This window comes from Phlebotomus papatasi, unplaced genomic scaffold, assembly GCF_024763615.1.
Source record: "Phlebotomus papatasi isolate M1 unplaced genomic scaffold, Ppap_2.1 HiC_scaffold_246, whole genome shotgun sequence".
In the NCBI taxonomy this organism is placed as follows: Eukaryota; Metazoa; Arthropoda; class Insecta; order Diptera; family Psychodidae; genus Phlebotomus; species Phlebotomus papatasi.
Window position 1 is genome coordinate 1 of NW_026604481.1, and position 13656 is coordinate 13656.

Consider the following 13656-nt stretch of genomic DNA (forward strand, 5'->3'; position numbering starts at 1 on the left):
AAGAATACCATCAGTCATGTACTTAATCACAGTACTCTCCGAAGTACAATCTTCGAATCTAATAGCATATCCCACTTCTTCACCTAAAAGTTAAAAAAAAAAAAGAATAAGACACAGATCATTTAAGTTAAAACAGAATAATTTTAATTGGATCTGCTAGACCACTATTTGAATTTCCTTCAGAGAAATTATTTAAAATAAATTAAAGTGGTAATATTAAGCAAAAAGGATCAACAAAAAGGGATGCCAACGGCACGCGGTGTTCCCAAGCGGTCCCCCATCCAAGTACTAACCGCGCCCGATGCTGCTTAACTTCGGTGATCGGACGAGAACCGGTGTATTCAGCATGGTATGGTCGTTGGCGAGAGACTTCAAAGTTCATTTTGAGTCCATGGCAAAGCTCTTCATGCCATTTCCCTTGCAAATTTAAGAAATGTTGCAGAAAATGAGAAGTTGGTGATCTGCTGCAGAAATTATTTAAAATAAAAATGTAATTTAATCAGAAGTTGGTGGATCTGCTAGTTCACTATTTCAATTTCCTTCAGAGAAATTATTTAAAATAAATTCAAGTGGTAATATTAAGCAAAAAGGATCAACAAAAAGGGATGCCAACGGCACGCGGTGTTCCCAAGCGGTCCCCCATCCAAGTACTAACCGCGCCCGATGCTGCTTAACTTCGGTGATCGGACGAGAACCGGTGTATTCAGCATGGTATGGTCGTTGGCGAGAGACTTCAAAGTTCATTTTGAGTCCATGGCAAAGCTCTTCATGCCTTTTCCCTTGCAAATTTAAGAAATGTTGCAGAAAATGTAATTTAATCAGAAGTTGGTGGATCTGCTAGTTCACTATTTCAATTTCCTTCAGAGAAATTATTTAAAATAAATTCAAGTGGTAATATTAAGCAGATCACTATTTCAATTTCCTTCAGAGAAATTATTTAAAATAAATTAAAGTGGTAATATTAAGCAAAAAGGATCAACAAAAAGGGATGCCAACGGCACGCGGTGTTCCCAAGCGGTCCCCCATCCAAGTACTAACCGCGCCCGATGCTGCTTAACTTCGGTGATCGGACGAGAACCGGTGTATTCAGCATGGTATGGTCGTTGGCGAGAGACTTCAAAGTTCATTTTGAGTCCATGGCAAAGCTCTTCATGCCTTTTCCCTTGCAAATTTAAGAAATGTTGCAGAAAATGTAATTTAATTAGAAGTTGGTGGATCTGCTAGTTCATTATTTCAATTTCCTTCAGAGAAATTATTTAAAATAAATTCAAGTGGTAATATTAAGCAAAAAGGTTGGTGGATCTGCTAGATCACTATTTCAATTTCCTTCAGAGAAATTATTTAAAATAAATTAAAGTGGTAATATTAAGCAAAAAGGATCAACAAAAAGGGATGCCAACGGCACGCGGTGTTCCCAAGCGGTCCCCCATCCAAGTACTAACCGCGCCCGATGCTGCTTAACTTCGGTGATCGGACGAGAACCGGTGTATTCAGCATGGTATGGTCGTTGGCGAGAGACTTCAAAGTTCATTTTGAGTCCATGGCAAAGCTCTTCATGCCATTTCCCTTGCAAATTTAAGAAATGTTGCAGAAAATGTAATTTAATTAGAAGTTGGTGGATCTGCTAAACCACTATTTCAATTTCCTTCAGAGAAATTATTTAAAATAAATTAAAGTGGTAATATTAAGCAAAAAGGATCAAAGATCGTTGGCGAGAGACTTCAAAGTTCATATTGAATCCATGGCAAAGCCCTTCATGCCTTTTGCCTTTAAGAAATTTTGCAGAAAATGTAATTTAATTAGAAGTTGGTGGATCTGCTAGATCACAATTTCAATTTCCTTCAGAGAAATTATTTAAAATAAATTCAAGTGGTAATATTAAGCAAAAAGGATCAACAAAAAGGGATGCCAACGGCACGCGGTGTTCCCAAGCGGTCCCCCATCCAAGTACTAACCGCGCCCGATGCTGCTTAACTTCGGTGATCGGACGAGAACCGGTGTATTCAGCATGGTATGGTCGTTGGCGAGAGACTTCAAAGTTCATTTTGAGTCCATGGCAAAGCTCTTCATGTCTTTTCCCTTGCAAATTTAAGAAATGTTGCAGAAAATGTAATTTAATTAGAAGTTGGTGGATCTGCTAAACCACTATTTCAATTTCCTTCAGAGAAATTATTTAAAATAAATTAAAGTGGTAATATTAAGCAAAAAGGATCAAAGATCGTTGGCGAGAGACTTCAAAGTTCATATTGAATCCATGGCAAAGCCCTTCATGCCTTTTGCCTTTAAGAAATTTTGCAGAAAATGTAATTTAATTAGAAGTTGGTGGATCTGCTAGATCACTATTTCAATTTCCTTCAGAGAAATTATTTAAAATAAATTAAAGTGGTAATATTAAGCAAAAAGGATCAACAAAAAGGGATGCCAACGGCACGCGGTGTTCCCAAGCGGTCCCCCATCCAAGTACTAACCGCGCCCGATGCTGCTTAACTTCGGTGATCGGACGAGAACCGGTGTATTCAGCATGGTATGGTCGTTGGCGAGAGACTTCAAAGTTCATTTTGAGTCCATGGCAAAGCTCTTCATGCCATTTCCCTTGCAAATTTAAGAAATGTTGCAGAAAATGTAATTTAATCAGAAGTTGGTGGATCTGCTAGTTCACTATTTCAATTTCCTTCAGAGAAATTATTTAAAATAAATTCAAGTGGTAATATTAAGCAAAAAGGATCAAAGATCGTTGGCGAGAGACTTCAAAGTTCATATTGAATCCATGGCAAAGCCCTTCATGCCTTTTGCCTTTAAGAAATTTTGCAGAAAATGTAATTTAATCAGAAGTTGGTGGATCTGCTAGATCACAATTTCAATTTCCTTCAGAGAAATTATTTAAAATAAATTCAAGTGGTAATATTAAGCAAAAAGGATCAACAAAAAGGGATGCCAACGGCACGCGGTGTTCCCAAGCGGTCCCCCATCCAAGTACTAACCGCGCCCGATGCTGCTTAACTTCGGTGATCGGACGAGAACCGGTGTATTCAGCATGGTATGGTCGTTGGCGAGAGACTTCAAAGTTCATTTTGAGTCCATGGCAAAGCTCTTCATGTCTTTTCCCTTGCAAATTTAAGAAATGTTGCAGAAAATGTAATTTAATTAGAAGTTGGTGGATCTGCTAAACCACTATTTCAATTTCCTTCAGAGAAATTATTTAAAATAAATTAAAGTGGTAATATTAAGCAAAAAGGATCAAAGATCGTTGGCGAGAGACTTCAAAGTTCATATTGAATCCATGGCAAAGCCCTTCATGCCTTTTGCCTTTAAGAAATTTTGCAGAAAATGTAATTTAATTAGAAGTTGGTGGATCTGCTAGATCACAATTTCAATTTCCTTCAGAGAAATTATTTAAAATAAATTAAAGTGGTAATATTAAGCAAAAAGGATCAAAGATCGTTGGCGAGAGACTTCAAAGTTCATATTGAATCCATGGCAAAGCCCTTCATGCCTTTTGCCTTTAAGAAATTTTGCAGAAAATGTAATTTAATTAGAAGTTGGTGGATCTGCTAGATCACTATTTCAATTTCCCTCAGAGAAATTATTTAAAATAAATTCAAGTGGTAATATTAAGCAAAAAGGATCAAAGATCGTTGGCGAGAGACTTCAAAGTTCATATTGAATCCATGGCAAAGCCCTTCATGCCTTTTGCCTTTAAGAAATTTTGCAGAAAATGTAATTTAATTAGAAGTTGGTGGATCTGCTAGATCACTATTTCAATTTCCCTCAGAGAAATTATTTAAAATAAATTCAAGTGGTAATATTAAGCAAAAAGGATCAAAGATCGTTGGCGAGAGACTTCAAAGTTCATATTGAATCCATGGCAAAGCCCTTCATGCCTTTTGCCTTTAAGAAATTTTGCAGAAAATGTAATTTAATCAGAAGTTGGTGGATCTGCTAGATCACAATTTCAATTTCCTTCAGAGAAATTATTTAAAATAAATTCAAGTGGTAATATTAAGCAAAAAGGATCAAAGATCGTTGGCGAGAGACTTCAAAGTTCATATTGAATCCATGGCAAAGCCCTTCATGCCTTTTGCCTTTAAGAAATTTTGCAGAAAATGTAATTTAATTAGAAGTTGGTGGATCTGCTAGATCACAATTTCAATTTCCTTCAGAGAAATTATTTAAAATAAATTAAAGTGGTAATATTAAGCAAAAAGGATCAAAGATCGTTGGCGAGAGACTTCAAAGTTCATATTGAATCCATGGCAAAGCCCTTCATGCCTTTTGCCTTTAAGAAATTTTGCAGAAAATGTAATTTAATTAGAAGTTGGTGGATCTGCTAGATCACTATTTCAATTTCCCTCAGAGAAATTATTTAAAATAAATTCAAGTGGTAATATTAAGCAAAAAGGATCAAAGATCGTTGGCGAGAGACTTCAAAGTTCATATTGAATCCATGGCAAAGCCCTTCATGCCTTTTGCCTTTAAGAAATTTTGCAGAAAATGTAATTTAATTAGAAGTTGGTGGATCTGCTAGATCACAATTTCAATTTCCTTCAGAGAAATTATTTAAAATAAATTAAAGTGGTAATATTAAGCAAAAAGGATCAAAGATCGTTGGCGAGAGACTTCAAAGTTCATATTGAATCCATGGCAAAGCCCTTCATGCCTTTTGCCTTTAAGAAATTTTGCAGAAAATGTAATTTAATTAGAAGTTGGTGGATCTGCTAGATCACTATTTCAATTTCCTTCAGAGAAATTATTTAAAATAAATTAAAGTGGTAATATTAAGCAAAAAGGATCAACAAAAAGGGATGCCAACGGCACGCGGTGTTCCCAAGCGGTCCCCCATCCAAGTACTAACCGCGCCCGATGCTGCTTAACTTCGGTGATCGGACGAGAACCGGTGTATTCAGCATGGTATGGTCGTTGGCGAGAGACTTCAAAGTTCATTTTGAGTCCATGGCAAAGCTCTTCATGTCTTTTCCCTTGCAAATTTAAGAAATGTTGCAGAAAATGTAATTTAATCAGAAGTTGGTGGATCTGCTAGTTCACTATTTCAATTTCCTTCAGAGAAATTATTTAAAATAAATTAAAGTGGTAATATTAAGCAAAAAGGATCAAAGATCGTTGGCGAGAGACTTCAAAGTTCATATTGAATCCATGGCAAAGCCCTTCATGCCTTTTGCCTTTAAGAAATTTTGCAGAAAATGTAATTTAATTAGAAGTTGGTGGATCTGCTAGATCACAATTTCAATTTCCTTCAGAGAAATTATTTAAAATAAATTCAAGTGGTAATATTAAGCAAAAAGGATCAACAAAAAGGGATGCCAACGGCACGCGGTGTTCCCAAGCGGTCCCCCATCCAAGTACTAACCGCGCCCGATGCTGCTTAACTTCGGTGATCGGACGAGAACCGGTGTATTCAGCATGGTATGGTCGTTGGCGAGAGACTTCAAAGTTCATTTTGAGTCCATGGCAAAGCTATTCATGCCATTTCCCTTGCAAATTTAAGAAATGTTGCAGAAAATGTAATTTAATCAGAAGTTGGTGGATCTGCTAGTTCACTATTTCAATTTCCTTCAGAGAAATTATTTAAAATAAATTCAAGTGGTAATATTAAGCAAAAAGGATCAAAGATCGTTGGCGAGAGACTTCAAAGTTCATATTGAATCCATGGCAAAGTTCTTCATGCCATTTCCCTTGCAAATTTAAGAAATGTTGCAGAAAATGTAATTTAATCAGAAGTTGGTGGATCTGCTAGTTCACTATTTCAATTTCCTTCAGAGAAATTATTTAAAATAAATTCAAGTGGTAATATTAAGCAAAAAGGATCAACAAAAAGGGATGCCAACGGCACGCGGTGTTCCCAAGCGGTCCCCCATCCAAGTACTAACCGCGCCCGATGCTGCTTAACTTCGGTGATCGGACGAGAACCGGTGTATTCAGCATGGTATGGTCGTTGGCGAGAGACTTCAAAGTTCATTTTGAGTCCATGGCAAAGCTCTTCATGCCATTTCCTTTGCAAATTTAAGAAATGTTGCAGAAAATGTAATTTAATCAGAAGTTGGTGGATCTGCTAAACCACTATTTCAATTTCCTTCAGAGAAATTATTTAAAATAAATTCAAGTGGTAATATTAAGCAAAAAGGATCAAAGATCGTTGGCGAGAGACTTCAAAGTTCATATTGAATCCATGGCAAAGCCCTTCATGCCTTTTGCCTTTAAGAAATTTTGCAGAAAATGTAATTTAATTAGAAGTTGGTGGATCTGCTAGATCACTATTTCAATTTCCTTCAGAGAAATTATTTAAAATAAATTAAAGTGGTAATATTAAGCAAAAAGGATCAACAAAAAGGGATGCCAACGGCACGCGGTGTTCCCAAGCGGTCCCCCATCCAAGTACTAACCGCGCCCGATGCTGCTTAACTTCGGTGATCGGACGAGAACCGGTGTATTCAGCATGGTATGGTCGTTGGCGAGAGACTTCAAAGTTCATTTTGAGTCCATGGCAAAGCTCTTCATGTCTTTTCCCTTGCAAATTTAAGAAATGTTGCAGAAAATGTAATTTAATTAGAAGTTGGTGGATCTGCTAAACCACTATTTCAATTTCCTTCAGAGAAATTATTTAAAATAAATTCAAGTGGTAATATTAAGCAAAAAGGATCAAAGATCGTTGGCGAGAGACTTCAAAGTTCATATTGAATCCATGGCAAAGCCCTTCATGCCTTTTGCCTTTAAGAAATTTTGCAGAAAATGTAATTTAATTAGAAGTTGGTGGATCTGTTGGATCACAATTTCAATTTCCTTCAGAGAAATTATTTAAAATAAATTAAAGTGGTAATATTAAGCAAAAAGGATCAACAAAAAGGGATGCCAACGGCACGCGGTGTTCCCAAGCGGTCCCCCATCCAAGTACTAACCGCGCCCGATGCTGCTTAACTTCGGTGATCGGACGAGAACCGGTGTATTCAGCATGGTATGGTCGTTGGCGAGAGACTTCAAAGTTCATTTTGAGTCCATGGCAAAGCTCTTCATGTCTTTTCCCTTGCAAATTTAAGAAATGTTGCAGAAAATGTAATTTAATCAGAAGTTGGTGGATCTGCTAGTTCACTATTTCAATTTCCTTCAGAGAAATTATTTAAAATAAATTCAAGTGGTAATATTAAGCAAAAAGGATCAAAGATCGTTGGCGAGAGACTTCAAAGTTCATATTGAATCCATGGCAAAGCCCTTCATGCCTTTTGCCTTTAAGAAATTTTGCAGAAAATGTAATTTAATTAGAAGTTGGTGGATCTGCTAGATCACAATTTCAATTTCCTTCAGAGAAATTATTTAAAATAAATTCAAGTGGTAATATTAAGCAAAAAGGATCAACAAAAAGGGATGCCAACGGCACGCGGTGTTCCCAAGCGGTCCCCCATCCAAGTACTAACCGCGCCCGATGCTGCTTAACTTCGGTGATCGGACGAGAACCGGTGTATTCAGCATGGTATGGTCGTTGGCGAGAGACTTCAAAGTTCATTTTGAGTCCATGGCAAAGCTCTTCATGCCATTTCCCTTGCAAATTTAAGAAATGTTGCAGAAAATGTAATTTAATCAGAAGTTGGTGGATCTGCTAGTTCACTATTTCAATTTCCTTCAGAGAAATTATTTAAAATAAATTCAAGTGGTAATATTAAGCAAAAAGGATCAAAGATCGTTGGCGAGAGACTTCAAAGTTCATATTGAATCCATGGCAAAGCCCTTCATGCCTTTTGCCTTTAAGAAATTTTGCAGAAAATGTAATTTAATCAGAAGTTGGTGGATCTGCTAGATCACAATTTCAATTTCCTTCAGAGAAATTATTTAAAATAAATTCAAGTGGTAATATTAAGCAAAAAGGATCAACAAAAAGGGATGCCAACGGCACGCGGTGTTCCCAAGCGGTCCCCCATCCAAGTACTAACCGCGCCCGATGCTGCTTAACTTCGGTGATCGGACGAGAACCGGTGTATTCAGCATGGTATGGTCGTTGGCGAGAGACTTCAAAGTTCATTTTGAGTCCATGGCAAAGCTCTTCATGTCTTTTCCCTTGCAAATTTAAGAAATGTTGCAGAAAATGTAATTTAATTAGAAGTTGGTGGATCTGCTAAACCACTATTTCAATTTCCTTCAGAGAAATTATTTAAAATAAATTAAAGTGGTAATATTAAGCAAAAAGGATCAAAGATCGTTGGCGAGAGACTTCAAAGTTCATATTGAATCCATGGCAAAGCCCTTCATGCCTTTTGCCTTTAAGAAATTTTGCAGAAAATGTAATTTAATTAGAAGTTGGTGGATCTGCTAGATCACTATTTCAATTTCCCTCAGAGAAATTATTTAAAATAAATTCAAGTGGTAATATTAAGCAAAAAGGATCAAAGATCGTTGGCGAGAGACTTCAAAGTTCATATTGAATCCATGGCAAAGCCCTTCATGCCTTTTGCCTTTAAGAAATTTTGCAGAAAATGTAATTTAATTAGAAGTTGGTGGATCTGCTAGATCACAATTTCAATTTCCTTCAGAGAAATTATTTAAAATAAATTAAAGTGGTAATATTAAGCAAAAAGGATCAAAGATCGTTGGCGAGAGACTTCAAAGTTCATATTGAATCCATGGCAAAGCCCTTCATGCCTTTTGCCTTTAAGAAATTTTGCAGAAAATGTAATTTAATTAGAAGTTGGTGGATCTGCTAGATCACTATTTCAATTTCCTTCAGAGAAATTATTTAAAATAAATTAAAGTGGTAATATTAAGCAAAAAGGATCAACAAAAAGGGATGCCAACGGCACGCGGTGTTCCCAAGCGGTCCCCCATCCAAGTACTAACCGCGCCCGATGCTGCTTAACTTCGGTGATCGGACGAGAACCGGTGTATTCAGCATGGTATGGTCGTTGGCGAGAGACTTCAAAGTTCATTTTGAGTCCATGGCAAAGCTCTTCATGTCTTTTCCCTTGCAAATTTAAGAAATGTTGCAGAAAATGTAATTTAATTAGAAGTTGGTGGATCTGCTAAACCACTATTTCAATTTCCTTCAGAGAAATTATTTAAAATAAATTCAAGTGGTAATATTAAGCAAAAAGGATCAAAGATCGTTGGCGAGAGACTTCAAAGTTCATATTGAATCCATGGCAAAGCCCTTCATGCCTTTTGCCTTTAAGAAATTTTGCAGAAAATGTAATTTAATTAGAAGTTGGTGGATCTGCTAGATCACAATTTCAATTTCCTTCAGAGAAATTATTTAAAATAAATTCAAGTGGTAATATTAAGCAAAAAGGATCAACAAAAAGGGATGCCAACGGCACGCGGTGTTCCCAAGCGGTCCCCCATCCAAGTACTAACCGCGCCCGATGCTGCTTAACTTCGGTGATCGGACGAGAACCGGTGTATTCAGCATGGTATGGTCGTTGGCGAGAGACTTCAAAGTTCATTTTGAGTCCATGGCAAAGCTCTTCATGCCATTTCCCTTGCAAATTTAAGAAATGTTGCAGAAAATGTAATTTAATCAGAAGTTGGTGGATCTGCTAGTTCACTATTTCAATTTCCTTCAGAGAAATTATTTAAAATAAATTCAAGTGGTAATATTAAGCAAAAAGGATCAACAAAAAGGGATGCCAACGGCACGCGGTGTTCCCAAGCGGTCCCCCATCCAAGTACTAACCGCGCCCGATGCTGCTTAACTTCGGTGATCGGACGAGAACCGGTGTATTCAGCATGGTATGGTCGTTGGCGAGAGACTTCAAAGTTCATTTTGAGTCCATGGCAAAGCTCTTCATGCCATTTCCTTTGCAAATTTAAGAAATGTTGCAGAAAATGTAATTTAATCAGAAGTTGGTGGATCTGCTAAACCACTATTTCAATTTCCTTCAGAGAAATTATTTAAAATAAATTCAAGTGGTAATATTAAGCAAAAAGGATCAAAGATCGTTGGCGAGAGACTTCAAAGTTCATATTGAATCCATGGCAAAGCCCTTCATGCCTTTTGCCTTTAAGAAATTTTGCAGAAAATGTAATTTAATTAGAAGTTGGTGGATCTGCTAGATCACAATTTCAATTTCCTTCAGAGAAATTATTTAAAATAAATTCAAGTGGTAATATTAAGCAAAAAGGATCAACAAAAAGGGATGCCAACGGCACGCGGTGTTCCCAAGCGGTCCCCCATCCAAGTACTAACCGCGCCCGATGCTGCTTAACTTCGGTGATCGGACGAGAACCGGTGTATTCAGCATGGTATGGTCGTTGGCGAGAGACTTCAAAGTTCATTTTGAGTCCATGGCAAAGCTCTTCATGCCATTTCCCTTGCAAATTTAAGAAATGTTGCAGAAAATGTAATTTAATCAGAAGTTGGTGGATATGCTAAACCACTATTTCAATTTCCTTCAGAGAAATTATTTAAAATAAATTCAAGTGGTAATATTAAGCAAAAAGGATCAAAGATCGTTGGCGAGAGACTTCAAAGTTCATATTGAATCCATGGCAAAGCCCTTCATGCCTTTTGCCTTTAAGAAATTTTGCAGAAAATGTAATTTAATTAGAAGTTGGTGGATCTGTTGGATCACAATTTCAATTTCCTTCAGAGAAATTATTTAAAATAAATTCAAGTGGTAATATTAAGCAAAAAGGATCAACAAAAAGGGATGCCAACGGCACGCGGTGTTCCCAAGCGGTCCCCCATCCAAGTACTAACCGCGCCCGATGCTGCTTAACTTCGGTGATCGGACGAGAACCGGTGTATTCAGCATGGTATGGTCGTTGGCGAGAGACTTCAAAGTTCATTTTGAGTCCATGGCAAAGCTCTTCATGCCATTTCCCTTGCAAATTTAAGAAATGTTGCAGAAAATGTAATTTAATCAGAAGTTGGTGGATATGCTAAACCACTATTTCAATTTCCTTCAGAGAAATTATTTAAAATAAATTCAAGTGGTAATATTAAGCAAAAAGGATCAAAGATCGTTGGCGAGAGACTTCAAAGTTCATATTGAATCCATGGCAAAGCCCTTCATGCCTTTTGCCTTTAAGAAATTTTGCAGAAAATGTAATTTAATCAGAAGTTGGTGGATCTGCTAGATCACAATTTCAATTTCCTTCAGAGAAATTATTTAAAATAAATTCAAGTGGTAATATTAAGCAAAAAGGATCAACAAAAAGGGATGCCAACGGCACGCGGTGTTCCCAAGCGGTCCCCCATCCAAGTACTAACCGCGCCCGATGCTGCTTAACTTCGGTGATCGGACGAGAACCGGTGTATTCAGCATGGTATGGTCGTTGGCGAGAGACTTCAAAGTTCATTTTGAGTCCATGGCAAAGCTCTTCATGCCATTTCCCTTGCAAATTTAAGAAATGTTGCAGAAAATGTAATTTAATCAGAAGTTGGTGGATCTGCTAGTTCACTATTTCAATTTCCTTCAGAGAAATTATTTAAAATAAATTCAAGTGGTAATATTAAGCAAAAAGGATCAAAGATCGTTGGCGAGAGACTTCAAAGTTCATATTGAATCCATGGCAAAGCCCTTCATGCCTTTTGCCTTTAAGAAATTTTGCAGAAAATGTAATTTAATTAGAAGTTGGTGGATCTGCTAGATCACAATTTCAATTTCCTTCAGAGAAATTATTTAAAATAAATTAAAGTGGTAATATTAAGCAAAAAGGATCAAAGATCGTTGGCGAGAGACTTCAAAGTTCATATTGAATCCATGGCAAAGCCCTTCATGCCTTTTGCCTTTAAGAAATTTTGCAGAAAATGTAATTTAATTAGAAGTTGGTGGATCTGCTAGATCACAATTTCAATTTCCTTCAGAGAAATTATTTAAAATAAATTCAAGTGGTAATATTAAGCAAAAAGGATCAACAAAAAGGGATGCCAACGGCACGCGGTGTTCCCAAGCGGTCCCCCATCCAAGTACTAACCGCGCCCGATGCTGCTTAACTTCGGTGATCGGACGAGAACCGGTGTATTCAGCATGGTATGGTCGTTGGCGAGAGACTTCAAAGTTCATTTTGAGTCCATGGCAAAGCTCTTCATGTCTTTTCCCTTGCAAATTTAAGAAATGTTGCAGAAAATGTAATTTAATTAGAAGTTGGTGGATCTGCTAAACCACTATTTCAATTTCCTTCAGAGAAATTATTTAAAATAAATTAAAGTGGTAATATTAAGCAAAAAGGATCAAAGATCGTTGGCGAGAGACTTCAAAGTTCATATTGAATCCATGGCAAAGCCCTTCATGCCTTTTGCCTTTAAGAAATTTTGCAGAAAATGTAATTTAATTAGAAGTTGGTGGATCTGCTAGATCACTATTTCAATTTCCCTCAGAGAAATTATTTAAAATAAATTCAAGTGGTAATATTAAGCAAAAAGGATCAAAGATCGTTGGCGAGAGACTTCAAAGTTCATATTGAATCCATGGCAAAGCCCTTCATGCCTTTTGCCTTTAAGAAATTTTGCAGAAAATGTAATTTAATTAGAAGTTGGTGGATCTGCTAGATCACAATTTCAATTTCCTTCAGAGAAATTATTTAAAATAAATTAAAGTGGTAATATTAAGCAAAAAGGATCAAAGATCGTTGGCGAGAGACTTCAAAGTTCATATTGAATCCATGGCAAAGCCCTTCATGCCTTTTGCCTTTAAGAAATTTTGCAGAAAATGTAATTTAATTAGAAGTTGGTGGATCTGCTAGATCACTATTTCAATTTCCTTCAGAGAAATTATTTAAAATAAATTAAAGTGGTAATATTAAGCAAAAAGGATCAACAAAAAGGGATGCCAACGGCACGCGGTGTTCCCAAGCGGTCCCCCATCCAAGTACTAACCGCGCCCGATGCTGCTTAACTTCGGTGATCGGACGAGAACCGGTGTATTCAGCATGGTATGGTCGTTGGCGAGAGACTTCAAAGTTCATTTTGAGTCCATGGCAAAGCTCTTCATGTCTTTTCCCTTGCAAATTTAAGAAATGTTGCAGAAAATGTAATTTAATTAGAAGTTGGTGGATCTGCTAAACCACTATTTCAATTTCCTTCAGAGAAATTATTTAAAATAAATTAAAGTGGTAATATTAAGCAAAAAGGATCAAAGATCGTTGGCGAGAGACTTCAAAGTTCATATTGAATCCATGGCAAAGCCCTTCATGCCTTTTGCCTTTAAGAAATTTTGCAGAAAATGTAATTTAATTAGAAGTTGGTGGATCTGCTAGATCACAATTTCAATTTCCTTCAGAGAAATTATTTAAAATAAATTCAAGTGGTAATATTAAGCAAAAAGGATCAACAAAAAGGGATGCCAACGGCACGCGGTGTTCCCAAGCGGTCCCCCATCCAAGTACTAACCGCGCCCGATGCTGCTTAACTTCGGTGATCGGACGAGAACCGGTGTATTCAGCATGGTATGGTCGTTGGCGAGAGACTTCAAAGTTCATTTTGAGTCCATGGCAAAGCTCTTCATGCCATTTCCCTTGCAAATTTAAGAAATGTTGCAGAAAATGTAATTTAATCAGAAGTTGGTGGATCTGCTAGTTCACTATTTCAATTTCCTTCAGAGAAATTATTTAAAATAAATTCAAGTGGTAATATTAAGCAAAAAGGATCAAAGATCGTTGGCGAGAGACTTCAAAGTTCATATTGAATCCATGGCAAAGCCCTTCATGCCTTTTGCC

At 37.0% G+C, this 13656-nt stretch overlaps 23 non-coding genes across 23 annotated transcripts; all 23 read right to left on the bottom strand.

Annotated features, from left to right (window-relative positions):
- Nucleotides 1-244: 244 nt before the first annotated feature.
- LOC129808991 (5S ribosomal RNA) lies at nt 245-363 on the bottom strand. The gene has a single exon (XR_008752506.1). It is a non-coding gene; the product is annotated as a 5S ribosomal RNA (ribosomal RNA).
- Nucleotides 364-606: 243 nt separating this feature from the next.
- On the bottom strand, nt 607-725 carry LOC129809003 (5S ribosomal RNA). The gene has a single exon (XR_008752517.1). It is a non-coding gene; the product is annotated as a 5S ribosomal RNA (ribosomal RNA).
- A 264-nt stretch (nt 726-989) lies between these two features.
- On the bottom strand, nt 990-1108 carry LOC129809014 (5S ribosomal RNA). The gene has a single exon (XR_008752528.1). It is a non-coding gene; the product is annotated as a 5S ribosomal RNA (ribosomal RNA).
- A 285-nt stretch (nt 1109-1393) lies between these two features.
- Nucleotides 1394-1512, bottom strand: LOC129808970 (5S ribosomal RNA). The gene has a single exon (XR_008752485.1). It is a non-coding gene; the product is annotated as a 5S ribosomal RNA (ribosomal RNA).
- Nucleotides 1513-1906: 394 nt separating this feature from the next.
- LOC129808971 (5S ribosomal RNA) lies at nt 1907-2025 on the bottom strand. Its single transcript, XR_008752486.1, has one exon. It is a non-coding gene; the product is annotated as a 5S ribosomal RNA (ribosomal RNA).
- A 394-nt stretch (nt 2026-2419) lies between these two features.
- LOC129808972 (5S ribosomal RNA) lies at nt 2420-2538 on the bottom strand. Its single transcript, XR_008752487.1, has one exon. It is a non-coding gene; the product is annotated as a 5S ribosomal RNA (ribosomal RNA).
- Nucleotides 2539-2932: 394 nt separating this feature from the next.
- On the bottom strand, nt 2933-3051 carry LOC129808973 (5S ribosomal RNA). Its single transcript, XR_008752488.1, has one exon. It is a non-coding gene; the product is annotated as a 5S ribosomal RNA (ribosomal RNA).
- Nucleotides 3052-4803: 1752 nt separating this feature from the next.
- LOC129808974 (5S ribosomal RNA) lies at nt 4804-4922 on the bottom strand. The gene has a single exon (XR_008752489.1). It is a non-coding gene; the product is annotated as a 5S ribosomal RNA (ribosomal RNA).
- Nucleotides 4923-5316: 394 nt separating this feature from the next.
- Nucleotides 5317-5435, bottom strand: LOC129808975 (5S ribosomal RNA). Its single transcript, XR_008752490.1, has one exon. It is a non-coding gene; the product is annotated as a 5S ribosomal RNA (ribosomal RNA).
- Nucleotides 5436-5836: 401 nt separating this feature from the next.
- LOC129808976 (5S ribosomal RNA) lies at nt 5837-5955 on the bottom strand. Its single transcript, XR_008752491.1, has one exon. It is a non-coding gene; the product is annotated as a 5S ribosomal RNA (ribosomal RNA).
- A 394-nt stretch (nt 5956-6349) lies between these two features.
- Nucleotides 6350-6468, bottom strand: LOC129808977 (5S ribosomal RNA). Its single transcript, XR_008752492.1, has one exon. It is a non-coding gene; the product is annotated as a 5S ribosomal RNA (ribosomal RNA).
- Nucleotides 6469-6862: 394 nt separating this feature from the next.
- LOC129808978 (5S ribosomal RNA) lies at nt 6863-6981 on the bottom strand. The gene has a single exon (XR_008752493.1). It is a non-coding gene; the product is annotated as a 5S ribosomal RNA (ribosomal RNA).
- Nucleotides 6982-7375: 394 nt separating this feature from the next.
- LOC129808979 (5S ribosomal RNA) lies at nt 7376-7494 on the bottom strand. Its single transcript, XR_008752494.1, has one exon. It is a non-coding gene; the product is annotated as a 5S ribosomal RNA (ribosomal RNA).
- Nucleotides 7495-7888: 394 nt separating this feature from the next.
- Nucleotides 7889-8007, bottom strand: LOC129808981 (5S ribosomal RNA). The gene has a single exon (XR_008752496.1). It is a non-coding gene; the product is annotated as a 5S ribosomal RNA (ribosomal RNA).
- Nucleotides 8008-8789: 782 nt separating this feature from the next.
- LOC129808982 (5S ribosomal RNA) lies at nt 8790-8908 on the bottom strand. The gene has a single exon (XR_008752497.1). It is a non-coding gene; the product is annotated as a 5S ribosomal RNA (ribosomal RNA).
- Nucleotides 8909-9302: 394 nt separating this feature from the next.
- LOC129808983 (5S ribosomal RNA) lies at nt 9303-9421 on the bottom strand. The gene has a single exon (XR_008752498.1). It is a non-coding gene; the product is annotated as a 5S ribosomal RNA (ribosomal RNA).
- A 200-nt stretch (nt 9422-9621) lies between these two features.
- LOC129808984 (5S ribosomal RNA) lies at nt 9622-9740 on the bottom strand. The gene has a single exon (XR_008752499.1). It is a non-coding gene; the product is annotated as a 5S ribosomal RNA (ribosomal RNA).
- Nucleotides 9741-10134: 394 nt separating this feature from the next.
- LOC129808985 (5S ribosomal RNA) lies at nt 10135-10253 on the bottom strand. The gene has a single exon (XR_008752500.1). It is a non-coding gene; the product is annotated as a 5S ribosomal RNA (ribosomal RNA).
- Nucleotides 10254-10647: 394 nt separating this feature from the next.
- Nucleotides 10648-10766, bottom strand: LOC129808986 (5S ribosomal RNA). The gene has a single exon (XR_008752501.1). It is a non-coding gene; the product is annotated as a 5S ribosomal RNA (ribosomal RNA).
- Nucleotides 10767-11160: 394 nt separating this feature from the next.
- Nucleotides 11161-11279, bottom strand: LOC129808987 (5S ribosomal RNA). Its single transcript, XR_008752502.1, has one exon. It is a non-coding gene; the product is annotated as a 5S ribosomal RNA (ribosomal RNA).
- A 588-nt stretch (nt 11280-11867) lies between these two features.
- LOC129808988 (5S ribosomal RNA) lies at nt 11868-11986 on the bottom strand. The gene has a single exon (XR_008752503.1). It is a non-coding gene; the product is annotated as a 5S ribosomal RNA (ribosomal RNA).
- Nucleotides 11987-12768: 782 nt separating this feature from the next.
- LOC129808989 (5S ribosomal RNA) lies at nt 12769-12887 on the bottom strand. Its single transcript, XR_008752504.1, has one exon. It is a non-coding gene; the product is annotated as a 5S ribosomal RNA (ribosomal RNA).
- Nucleotides 12888-13281: 394 nt separating this feature from the next.
- LOC129808990 (5S ribosomal RNA) lies at nt 13282-13400 on the bottom strand. The gene has a single exon (XR_008752505.1). It is a non-coding gene; the product is annotated as a 5S ribosomal RNA (ribosomal RNA).
- Between the last annotated feature and the right edge of the window lie 256 nt (nt 13401-13656).